This window comes from Neopelma chrysocephalum, unplaced genomic scaffold, assembly GCF_003984885.1.
Source record: "Neopelma chrysocephalum unplaced genomic scaffold, ASM398488v2 Primary Assembly neopelma1_65, whole genome shotgun sequence".
NCBI lineage: Eukaryota > Metazoa > Chordata > Aves > Passeriformes > Pipridae > Neopelma > Neopelma chrysocephalum.
In genome coordinates this window covers 1,609,531-1,622,633 of record NW_020897722.1, presented here as the reverse complement: position 1 = coordinate 1,622,633, position 13,103 = coordinate 1,609,531, and the positions used below count along the sequence as shown (strand labels likewise).

Genomic DNA, 13,103 nt, shown 5'->3' with positions numbered 1-13,103 from the left:
CTCCCACCCCTCAGGTGTGAGGCCCAACGGGACGGGCTGTCTGATGATTTGAGCAGGGTGGTTCTAGTGGATGGATGAGCTTTAAGGTCCCTCCAACCCCAACCATTCTGGGACTCCATGATATTTTAAATACACAAATCTGCCTTACCAGGTATGTCCCAGCAGAAGCTCCAGCAGTTCCTTGCCACCCTGGAAGACAACGTGCAGTGATTTTAGAGCAAATCCAGGATAAGGCTCATTCCCACAGCCCAGCCCCTGGCTGAGTCAACCAACCCTGACCATCACTCAGCTCCCTGCAGTATTTTATTTCTCACTTTTGGCCCAGTATTTCACACATTTTCATTCCTGCTGTCACCTCTGAGGGGTGAACAGACACAAGATCCTCCTCCACCCACCCAGGCCAGTCTGGTTGTGTCTTGGATGACATGAGGGATGTCTTGCATCTCTGTCCCCAAAGAGGAAAAGGCAGGGAAAGGGGCAAAACCAACCCTCTGGGGACAATCCTTTTCTCCGGGACTTCCTTGCCTTGCATCCCTTGTGTGCCACAGCCAGGGATCAGCCCAGGGATCCACTGGCCCTGATGCCATTCTTCCCTGCCCTGATGCCATGCTTTCCTGGCCCTGATGCCATTCTTCCCTGCCAGTGGACAAAGTTGGGCTGTTTCCACCTGACAATCCCTTCCTGTTCCCCCCAGGACAGGGCCTTGGGAAAATCCATCCTTTTGGCCCCCACTTGGAAAGCTTTTATGAATTTGTGTAATTATGCAAATCATCCCCCTGACCCGAGAGAGCATCAGAAACACCCACACAGGAAGGAGGAGGAGGAGGAAGGGCAGTATCACAGAGGAGCCAATATCCCAACCAATATCCCAAAAATCCTCCTGTGTGGCAATAAATCCTTCATCTCACAACATCCCAGCCAAGGCCACGGGCTCATCTTGTGTCAGGAACCCCCTGAGATACAAATCCCCCCCTGTAGCAGCAATGCCCTTCCCAACTCTGCCTTCACTCCTGGGCTTGCCAGGGCACAGGAACCCAGTCTGTGCCAATACCATGGAATTTTTAACACACAATGGAATGCCATAATTCCCAGAGAAGCTGTGGTTGCCCCATCCCTGGAAGTGTCCAAGGCCAGGTTGGAGCAACCTGGTCTAGTGGAAGGTGTCCCTGCCCATGGCAGGGGGTACAACTGGGTGATTTTTAAAGTCCCTTCCCACCCAAACCATTCCAGGATTCTCTGATTCTATTAACAGAGTTAATCAGATTCAGCTCTGATTATTCCTTAAGTGCATTCCCAGAGACACCTGGATACTCCAACAACAGGAGCAGGGAGCAGACTGCTCTGAAATCACAGGAGGAGAATCAATTCCAATTGTGTCTTTCCACGCTGTTTATTACCAAGCCTAAAATATTTCACTTCCCAGATCCAATAACAAACAAGAATAACTAAAAGCTGAGGGTTTAGAGCAGCCACCAAAGCAATGTTCAATGGTCTTCCAGTACAATTCTCCCTTTTGAGGATTATCTCTGGTATGGAAAATCCTCCTGGAACACCCACCACTCCATAGTCCTACTCACCAAGCAGAAGGAGAAATCCCAGCCCTGGGAGTAAAGGAGGCATTTCTGGAAAGGTCTTCAGAACACCCACAAGTGTGAGGAATCACCTTATTTCAGCCAAAAAAAAAAAAAAATTAATTGCAAAACCAAACTCAGAGGAGGGAAGTTAAAAGGTGATGTCTCACATGCAAATTTAGACACAACAACACCCTCCACAAAACCCCAAATCAGACCCAAAGCACACAAAAAACTGCTGGGGGTCTGCTCTGCCTGGGAAAGCCAGTGGAGAGTTTGGAGTTAGTTAATCCAGGTCATTGTTATCCATGTCCTGAGCCAGGTTCCCTCTGGCAGAGGGAGAGAGGTGGCCCAGCCCCTGGACACTCACCTGGGATCTCCTGGAGTGCAGGGCATGGTCACAGCGGGCTCCTTTTCACTGAGCAAACTGGGGTGTGTCCCCAGCTCCTCAGACCTGCATCTCCCACTGCAGGATGGGTTTGGAGCCCTGGACACACCTCTCGGTTCTTGAGAACACAAATGTTTCGTAGCACAAGTCACTGGGTGCTGTTTGTTAATGCCTGTCATTCCTGGGAAACAGGAGGAAGCAGAGGCGGGATGAGAGCCCTGAAGAGGTGAATTCCCCCCCTGCCCTGCATGGGATGTGAACAAAACTGAACCAGTGCTCCTGGGACAGAGCTCCTCCAGGACCACCCTCCTCCAGTTGCCAAGGAAATCTTTGGCATCAGGAAATTCTGCTGTGGTGGAGCTTGAAATGGTTGAAACTTCTGGAAAATTTCTGCTTCCTCCAGTTGTCCCGAAGAGAAACACGTGGAAGTTGCTCTGCTGGCCAGCCAGGGCATGGAATGGGATGAAGCTGTGTCAGGGAGGTTGAGGTGGATCTCAGGGAAAGGTTCTTCCCCCAGAGGGTGGTTGGGCACTGACCAGGCTCCCCAGGGCAGTGGGCACAGCCCCAAGGCTGCCAGAGCTCCAGGAGGGTTTGGACAACGCTCTCAGGGACAGGGTGGGATTGTTGGGGCATCCCAGGAGGGCCAGGAGTTGGATGGATGATCCCTTCCAGCTCAGGATATTCTGTGATCCTGAGATTTCAGATCCTAGGGCTGCTGGACTGGGGGAGGTGCCCCAGGCTGAGCCGGGTCAGTCCCTCAGGCACAGAACTCCCCACTCAGGGAGAGCAACTGGGGTGGCTGAACCCAAAATCCAACAGGGCAAGGCTGGGACTGGCACAGGCAAACCCAGGGCACAACCAGCTGCCCCAATTCCTTGAGGAACCTTTCCTTGCTGAGGGGCTCAGGGGTGCCCATGGCACACACTGGGCTCGTGCCAAGGTGCCCAGAACCTGCACCCAAGTGGCCCGTGGGTTCCAGCTCCTCATGAACAAACATCAAGGAGCCCCCTGAGCAGGAATGTCATTATCCAATGGCTCCAGAATCACAGTCCAGAGATCCCTGCCTCCCTATCGCCAGAATCCATCTTTCCCTCCTCAAACTTTCATTTCCTTGCTGTAAATCCCAGGACAGAACTTCAGGGCCTTTCCAGCTCCTGCAGGCTGCTCTATTTTAAAAACTAAACGTTGTTGCTATTAAAGAGCTCACCTTTAGTTTGAAGGGGTCTTTATAAGAGATGAGGAATGACTTTGCCCTGCTCCTTCATCCAAATCCCACCGGGTGATGTTCCCCAGGATCTCCCAGGCCTGTGGAGCAGCAGTCAGAGGGATCTCCTGGTTTTGAGTCATCCTGTGCTCTCCTCAAGCTCTCAGCCCACCAACACTTCAGCAAAGCAGACTTGGCAAACACAATCTGCATGAATAAAGTGAGAGCTGCTGCAGAGTCTAACAAGGGATGGATATTAAATTAGATTCCTCCCACTTCAGGCTTCTTTTTGCTGGCCTTTGGATCTGACCCCCCAGGTTACTAAGAAACCCAAAGTAACTTTGAATCTCTCTGGGCACAGTGGGGTAATTTTACACCTCAGATTTGAAAAAAAAAATCTGTGTTTGGTCACTTTATTGATGCTTTGCAAGAGCAGTCCTGTGCCAGGCTCAGACTTGCCCCATCATGCCCACCTGCAGCTCATGTTTGTGCCAGTGTTGACTCACCATCCCCACCCACCCAAACCTGGCTCCCTCCACACTCCCAGTCCTCTTACCCCACTTCACGTGTCCATCAGCTATTTTGGAACTGGTGCAGCAGCAAGCCATGAATGCAGTTTGTGTGACTCACAGCGTGTGAAAGTGCTTTCACCAACACAAATCATTTTGGGACTGGACCAATTCACAGACTCCGAGTTCAAAGCGAGGAGCCTCTTCTCCAGGATTCCCAAAGGAGGTGTCCTGGAGATGGGGTGGGGTGGGGAATCTTTCCATCAGCTTTCAAACACCAAAGCTCTCAGTGTCTTGCACCTTTGGCATCAGCATTGGAAGAGGGTTGTCCATGACAAAGAGTCAGGTGGGAAAGTGGCTGTGGAGCTGCTGGACAAGGTGTGGGTCCATGGAAGAGTCAACCAGGAGTGCAGCAAAGGGCTCTGCCACCTGCAGCCAGATCATGGAATCACGGAGTGTTAGGGGTTGGAATGGACCTTGGAGATCACCCAGTGCCACCCCCTGCCATGGGCAGGGACACCTTCCACTAGCCCAGGTTGCTCCAAGCCCCATCCACCCTGGCCTTGGACACTTGCAGGGATGGGGCAGCCACAGCTTCTCTGGGCAAGCCATGCCAGGGCCTCCTCACCCTCCCAGGGAAGGATTCCTTCTGAATATCCAACCTGAATTTCCCCTCTTTCAATATGTACCCATTCCCCTTTGTCCTGTCAGCACAGTTCCTGACAAAGAGTCCCTCTCCAGCTTCCCTGTAGGATCCTTCAGGTCCTGGATCTGGGGCTTCTCAGCTGCAGGAAAACGGGAACGCAGAGCAGGAATGTTGGTAAAACCTGCTCTCAGTGGGAGACAACTGGAGATCTGCTCTTGTCCAGGCAGCACAGAGCTGGGAGAGGTGTCCAAGGCTGCCCAGCCCATGCCCTGCTCCGTGGCTGTGCCCACACTGCCCTTGGTAGGTCTGTGAGGGAGATTTTGGAGCTCACCTGGGACAACAGCCACCTTCAGCTCAAAACAATCACACAGGAGACCTCTCTCTGCCTCCCCTTCCTCTACAACCTCCTTCTTCCCTGAACTGAAGCCCAGCTCTGCCCCAGGATCACCAACACCCCCCCCCCGAGGTGGGGTGGGAAGGGGGGCCACGGAACCTGCAGTGGGTGGGACAGCCCTGGGACGTGGTTTGTCCCGTGGCAAAGTGACTCAGAGCCTTCCCACCCATCCTGACCGGGCATGAGCAGCCCCAAGTGCGGCTCAAGTGTCCTCCAGTCACACCACACTGCATAATTGCTGTTCCTGCTGTGCTGAGCCAGGTGTGACCAGAGGAAATAAATCCTCCTCCATGCCATCTCCAGCAGGCAGGGCACACGCCCTGCTGGCCCAAGCTGAGCTCTGCCCTGTGGCATTCACCCAGCACAAAGGGGTTTTGTGCTCTCCCAGCAGAGCCAGGTCTCCCCTCAGCTCAGGAGAGCAGCCTCATGTCCTGCAAGGCTCAGGCTTTTCCTGAAACCAGCCAGACCACAGCCAGTTCCTCTGGGACCTTGCAGGGCCCAGACACCTCACCAGTGCTCTCCTTTCACTGATCCTAAACATGACCCAGAATTTGGAGAGGTTTAAAAATAGGAATAACAGAGCACAAAGTAAGGGATGAAGAATAAAAGCCAAAAGGGGCAGATAAAAGATTAAAACATTACAGGTGCTGTGGAAATTATACCAAGTTGTACTGAAGGCTCAAAGCAAACAAAGAAAATCCAACTGTCCTGGTGGAACACAGAGGCAAAGAAGGCTCCTGGAAGCACAAACTTTCTTTCAAAAACTTGAAATTATTTTTCTGTGTCTTCATTAGTTGTTTCTTGAAGAAGGAATCTGTGAGGGCCCTGCTGGGACAACATGGCCCAAGTGTAAACGAGGATTTGGAGACATTCAGGGCTAAAAGGGAAACTGGATTAATTCTTTGTATCATGTCCATCTCATAAATCCCTTCATGACGTGAGCGCATCCCACAGTGGATCTCCCATGTAGACACATCAAAATGCCCAAAGTAAACAACCTTGGAGAGTCCAGGAGAAGCACAACATGACCCAGCTGCCCTGTCCAACCCCTTGGACCAGGGGACACAACAGCAGCTTGGAGAAGGTTTTCCAAGGCAGGCTGGAGGGAGAACCAGAAGGAGAAAGAGCCATGAAGGTCAAGTCCCAGCCTGGAGCAAAGCTCCTTTCTTTGGTGAGCAGGAGCAGGTTTGCAGCCCAGTCAGGTGAGCTGGGTGGGGTGCAGAGCTGACAGAAGGGATAAAGGGACACCAGTGATGCAAGACCTGTGGTTTAGGGTATAAGCAGCTCCAAGCCCACAACAATGAGCTTGTTATGATAGGCCAGCACTTGCACTCAGCTCTTCCTGTCCCGCTGCCTGTGCAGATCTCAGGTGTGATGGGACTTGGCACACGAAGGAAGAGCCCCAGTAACTGAGAGTCCGTGTGAAACTTCTCCTCTCCTTATCTCTCCAAACAAGGAAACTCTGCTAAAGACTGCCCACATGAGAAGAGATTTGAGTGGCAGGGACCCACCCAGCACTGCCCTGTGGTCACAGCAGAGGAGATTTGCTCTGCACCAAACCCTCTGTCACCAGCCGCAGAACCCCAGAGGAGAAAGTCAGGAGAGCTCTCCAGGTGCTCGTCACCGGCTTAAGGGTGGATCAGTCCAACAACCACTTTGCCTGGGGCAACATCCTGTGCTGGCAGCCTGAAAGGTTCTGTTTGAAAGCAGAAGATGCATTCTTGGGAAGCAGGTAAAACCCACCACTAGGGTTGAACATCCTGCTGTGGGCAGCGCTGGGAAGAGGAGCCTTGTCAGGAACGGGGAACTGGGGTGTTTGGGCCCGTTCCAAACCCACCCATCCTTATCTTGGCATAGATCCGTGAAAATATGTGCCAGTGCTCGGGTGCCAGCAGCTCTGTCACTGTGCTGTTACGTACCTGCCTGGTAAATGTCACCAGGAGAGTTTGATAAACAAGGCAATATTTGGTTCAACAAGCAGCTTGTCTCACCCTGTTTGCCCAAGGGCTCAGGTGCGACCAGGGAATATGGGAAAAGAAACATTTTTGGCTTCAGGTTGCTCCTGAGCCCACACCTCCGAATGCCAGAGGGGTCAGCAGAGCCTGACATTGAGGGTTTGTGTTTTACAGCTCATGCAAGACCGTCTGGCCCAGGGAACGAGGGACAGAACAAGAGGGAACAGCCTCAAGTTGTGCCAGGGGAGGTTTAGGTTGGATATTAATGAAAATTTCGCCCCGGAAAAGGTTGTCCAGCCCTGGCAGAGCTGCCCATGGCAGGGGTGGAGTCACAGTCCTGGAGGGATTTAAAAGCCATGTGGATGTGGCACTTGGGGACAGGGGTTAGTGGTGGCCTTGGCAGTGCTGGGGGATGGTTGGACTCTCAGAGGTCTTTTTGATTCCGTGATTCCCTCCTCACCCACCGGTGCTAACAAGGGCAGTTCTAAGTTGCAGAGGAGGAGAGAGGAAAGCCAAGGGAGTCAGAGACCTTCCTGCCACCAAACCCTCGCTCACCTCAGCACTAAAACCCAGTCCTGGTTTATCCCTGTTGGAGTAACCCCAGAGCAAACCCTGTTCTGGCCACACAGCACTCCCCAGCTATTCCTGCCCCTGCTAAAGGAAGTGTTCCAGGGACAGTGGAGACAGGACAAAAAGGCCAAATAGCATCAAATATCAGTTTATAGCCGGAAGTAAAACCCAACCACCACGTTGCACCTTTCTGAAGGTTTACACAAGGGATTTTGGTTGGTTACTGCCTCACCCCCATCCTCTGTAACCTCCTCTGTGACCTTTGCATTGCACAAAATCAAAAAACACCGACATGTAACACTTAAATCATGTCCTGAACTAGAAATGCAAACAAGCTAAAAAGGGAAAGGTGTTTCTCTGACGTCCTGATCTTAATTAATTAAGATCAGGTTTTTATCCTCAGAGACAAATCCTACATTTATTTCTTTGGTCAAACAACTACATGGCTAAACAGCACATAAATTGTCCCTTAGCTGAATGCTTATATATATTTTCTGAACTCCAGGAGGTTTCTAATCCTGCAGTTTGGCTCCTACAGCTGCATAAATATTTCAGAGCATGCTTTCTTCTTTTCTGTTAACTCCATTTTTCTTAAAATCCTTCTAGATGCCATTTCTTCTAACTTGCACTCTTTCCTTATTTCCTTGTTTCTGGAAATCCTAACATGGAATTCATGAAAAGCCAATGTTATATATACAGCAAAACTCTCATAAACATCTCACCCTGTTGGAATAAGGTATCTCTGTTAATTGCACCTCTGTTGTGTCTTTTCATTGTGTTTGAGAGCCTTGGACCAGTTTGAATTATTTAAACGTTCATCCAACCCAGATGTACTTTTTTCAAACATGAAAATATTAATCCTCACTAGAATATACACTAGACTTGTTCCCAAAATCAAGACTCCCAGGTTATCTTTATGCTGGATATATCTCTTAGAGATTTCCATAATGCATTCTACCAATTAAAGCTGCTTTATTTTGCTTCTCTTGCTTCTACTGAATTTTAGGGGGGAAGGAGGTGGGAACTCACCAAAAAAAAAATAACCAAGCACTTTTTCAGATACACCAGGCTGTATTTATGATTCTAGAAAAAAAGGGAAAGAAGCTCTTTATTTTTGAATCTCATGGACAGAGCTAACAAAGTGCCTGTTTTTCTCAAATTAATGTTCTTTCTTAGCTGGATTAGCTGAGGATAGGTCTCACCCAGGTGTAGCAGAAATGCATTCACCAGTGTGTATTAAATCTTTCTGTCTTCAGAAGTTATCTTTGACAAAACAAGGTGCCTACAGCAATTTTGTGGAGCAACAGTGACATTTAGTGGTGACTGAAGCAACTCCTAAATCTTATAGACCCTTTATTGCCTCGTTGACCCTGGGAACATTCACCACACACTGTCACCCTCTCTGTGATTCACAGTTAATCTCCCTTTCCTTCCTCCCCATGCTTTGTATATTGTAATGTAATAATTTTAGAAGGGTAAAAGGCTATTTTCTATAACAGAAGCCTTTTAACAACATAAATATTGCATTAGAGGATCTTCCTTGCAAATCAACTCTTTTGTGTATCATGATAAAACAATTAATAATTAAAGAAATTTTACTTTGAGATTCAGACTGAAGCAGTGCATTGTAAAAAAATCAAATTGCAAGGATTAGATACAACCATTAGTTCCCTTAATTTTTCCCTTGTTGCCTTGACATTCTGGTATTAAGTTCTGATCATTCATTGTGGTTTTGCTTTGATCCCTGAACAAGAGGTACTTGCTCCTTCCAAGTCCCTGTTTCCCACTTCACAGCAAATCCCAGACCCTTGTACCCCATTTATACAGTTTTAAATCGTGCCTGCAGAACTCTGCAGACTAAACTGAAGATGAGCAGAGCTAAAGTTCTGCTGGCTGGCAGCTCTAACACCACAGGCAGCTCCTTTCCTGCCCTCAGGAGCCACAGGAACATAAAGCATCACTTACTCATCCTGCAGCACAATCCAAGCCATGGGCTGTCAGCACAGAGTGAACAGCCAGGTCTGAGAGCCAGTACAATAGTGCAAAGTTATCCAGTTATTCTGTTTTAAAACAGCCATTGTTTCCCTCTGGTGTGGGTTTTGGGAGAACTTCTGCAGAGTGCCAAGAGAAGAAGGGGTCAGTATTGAGTATGTGCAGCCTCAGGTTTCAAGACCAGAACACCCAAGTACATTCCTGAACCTGCACACCTGAACCTCACTTTTCATAGCCTGTCTGAATTCATCTGATCATCCACCTGATCTTTCACTCCCTCATATATACATGTGTGTATATATATACATATATACATTGCTATGTATTGAGAGATGCCAACCAGAATTCACTGCACATATAAAAGCAGCTTCAGTGAAGGTTAATAGACCTTCATGTGAAATTAAACCTTTGGGATTGTGAGCATTATATAAATGAGTGATTGTTCTGTTTTGTTTCACTCTGATTTCAGGGATTACATATAGATTAAAAAAGGAGATCAGGTGTTTGGTGATGATCATACGAATATAAAAGGGCTTTTGACCCTGTTTTCAAACAGAATTATTTAGCTTACCCATTGAGAGGGTCTACTTATCCACTGATGTGTAAACTCCTGTTCATCCCATGTCCCATACTGGGTCCTAAATAGTCATAGAGAAAATGCTCATTGAAAGACCAAAAGATAAAATCAGGCATCCAGTTAATGTCATTTTGGTTCTGCATCCAGTTAATGTCATTTTGGTTCTGCAGCAGCAGCCCTTCTTGTCCATGTTGTACACTGCCATTCAAGGGGAGGAGTGAATGAACACCTACACAATTGGAGGCATTGAAAGAGCAGCAATTAGTCTTGGATGGATAAAACAGATAGTTTTGCTACTTGTCTAATTACAGGAGAACAGGACATAACTGCCTCTTCCTGAGTCCGTTCATTTGATTGAGCACATAATTCCTTGTTTTTCCACTTAGGGCAATATTTGCACTTAGTGTCTCAGTTTGGAAGAAGCTGTAGGTTACCTGTGTGCCCAATCCCATAAGCAGCTGTGAAAGCACAGCACTGCAGTTTCTCCAGCTCTGTACTAACATTAACCTTCAAAACTCCTGAATTTAAAGAGCTGTTTCAGGGGTGTATTGTCTGTCCTGATCAAAATTCTTCCCTATAAAGATCTCTAAAGGTGTTTTCTAGATTTAGCTACAGCAAGCAGTTTCTTTCAGGTAGTGCCATAATTTCTCTTTCAAGTAGCTAAAATTGTGCTTTAGTGCAGTACTTCTCCCTCTAGTAATTAATTTTCTTCTGTCAGCCTTTCTCCCAGCAGTTGGAGCTGCCACTGAAGTGCAGCACAGAGACACATGATTTGGAACCATGAAGAAGCTGGAATAAGAGCAGTTGCTAAACATGTTTCTAATCCTGAGAATGACAGCCCAGCACCGCCTCCAAAATATTGTTTTCCTCTCCCTCCACTCCTACACAACGGTTTGAGTGTTCTGCAGTAACAACAAAGTCCTGGAGAAGCCTAGAGAAGACAGACAGTCTACAAATGTGGTCAGTTTTGCAAGGCTTCAAGTCTTCTAATCAGAGGGAATTTCTTCCTCAGTGATCTGGTCCAGATAAATCACCTTTCCAAATTATTCACGTTTGTTTAGGTTGTAGCACAGACTGGAAGCTTCAGCATACCACAAAAACGTATGTAAATAAATCAGTTATTCAAATGTTTTGGCATCCACCAGGATACCTAAGTATAACAAAGAGGCTGTCATAGGTAGTTACATAAAACTCTGTCCAGTTACCATTCAAATATGACTGAAAGCTTTCTTTCCAAATTGCCACCTGGATCTTCTCTTTTCTGTCCCTTCAATTCATTTTCCTCACAAATAACTACATGTGATCAACCCAAATTGAACTAGGCTTGGATTCCCCAGGATTATTTATTTGCAGTAAGGGATACAAGCCCCATGTTAATCCCAAATCATTTTGGATAATCCACAGGAGAACCAGTGCAGCTGTACTTTTTGCCCAGATCAATGTTCCAGGACTAAGGTGGCAGTTCTTCATGCATTTCTCAGCTACCAGTCAAACCTCTGCTTTCTTTTCTAGTTATAAATGGAGAGGAGGCTGCTTAATAATCTGGTGTCCTCCAATATCAATAATGCTCTTGGTCAGGCAGTGTGAGCTGTTCTCTGAAGGAGAGAAGATTCCTCACCAGGCCACTTACATTGCAGCAACTGAGCTTTCAGTTCCATGTCATAACAAACCCAGAAGGCACTTTGGAAGCACAGGTTTGCCCATTTTTCCTTTAAACTTACTATATTTGGCAAGTTCTGACAAGGCCCTCCAGTTCACATTTTGCAACTGTGCCTTTTTCCTGCTTGCATCTTACCCCAATAAGCCAAGGAAAGAGAAGAGGTCTCTGTCATCTTTTAGACACAGAAGTTATTTGCCCGAGGCTCCCAAGCTATATACAAGATATCCCTCCATATTTTATGCAGGAACACTGTTCTCGTCTGCCACAGTGGAAATAGTCCCAAAAATCCCTGGATGAAGGACCCCTCATGATTGAATGCCTGACATCTGATGCACAACTTTACAAGGCTTTTCCTCTGAAAGAATCTGTAAGATACCAACTGCACCTTTATATGTGTTTCCTATCATAAGCAAATCCAAGGAAGTTCCCTCTTTGGCTATGGGTAATTCCCTTCCAAGTTCTAACAGTGCATATTTCACCTCCTTTTCAAATTTCTCATATGTGTTGTCTCTTCCTGCAACCAACTGCATTGTTCTGCTTGGTAACCACTTCTTCCCCCACACACTTGGTTTTTCTCAAGCTTTCTTAACCAGTTCTGTGCTTTCCACTCACCTGTATACAAAGAATAACCCAGTTAAACCTGCTGTGATTTACTGAGGGTGTAAAAAAACCAGTCAGATTTACATATTTTGCTTTGATATTTCTAAATGTCCTTCTGGGTTTAGAGAAGTATTTTTTTTCAGCATAGTAGCAAATAATTGTTTTCCTTACCTATTGCATCACTGCTCTTTCCTTTGTTTTACAAACAGAATGATCATTGTTGCAAATATGTTTGGCAAATGTCATGGCCCATTTTAGAATTCCCCTGTTCACTCACACACACTGGAAGCAGAACTACACTCACAGGCCTTTAGGGCAGTCAATTTTTCATTTTCCTGGTAGAGGCAGCTTTTTCAACTCATAAGCAGCAACAAAAATTGTCAAAACTCTGTGGCAAATTCCACAGTTTCTCAGTATGTTTTTGTCTGTCCTTTGCTGATCTTCACTTGCAAAGTCAAGTCTGACCAAGTGTTAAATAAATTTTATTTTTAGGAGTCTTCTTTTTTATTAAATATACCACAAGTTCAACTCTGTTTACATATTCTGCCAATTGTCTTTCTATCCAGTTCTCCCTCTTTCCTGGCAAGGCTAAGCTGGTGGCTGCCTTGTAGCAACATGTCAAGGGCAGTACACCCTCTTTTTTTTTTCTGGATGTAGATTTTGAGTATCACCCAAACTGTATTAGTGAAATTTAACAAAACAGAACCACATTTCTGTCTGTTTCCTGAGCCCAGTGACTGTGATGTTAAGGGTAAACTCTGCTCAACTGACCATTTCAATAGTTTTGCAATATTTTGCAGTGATTTCTTAGAGTAAAGATAATCCTGATTGCCTTCAAAGTAGGCAACTGTTGGAAACTACCTGGAGTGTCTTACTGATCCAGTTCCAGTTCTGCCCCCTCCCTTGCCTTGCCTTGCCTTCCTTTGCCTTCTTTCCCTGCCAAGGGAGGGAGAGGCAAGGCAGGGAAAAAGGCAAGGGAAGAGAAGGCAAGGCAAGGCAAGGCAAGGCAAGGAAGGGGTAGACAGGGCAACTCAAGG

The 13,103-nt window shown here is 47.1% G+C and overlaps 1 long non-coding RNA gene across 1 annotated transcript; it reads right to left on the bottom strand.

The window, feature by feature from the left end:
- Positions 1 to 148: 148 nt before the first annotated feature.
- On the bottom strand, positions 149 to 4,127 carry LOC113967838. The gene is made up of 6 exons (XR_003534298.1): positions 3,720 to 4,127; positions 3,167 to 3,370; positions 2,231 to 2,427; positions 1,942 to 2,140; positions 1,578 to 1,663; positions 149 to 189 (listed from the first exon to the last, which is right to left on the bottom strand). It is a non-coding gene; the product is annotated as an uncharacterized LOC113967838 (long non-coding RNA).
- Between the last annotated feature and the right edge of the window lie 8,976 nt (positions 4,128 to 13,103).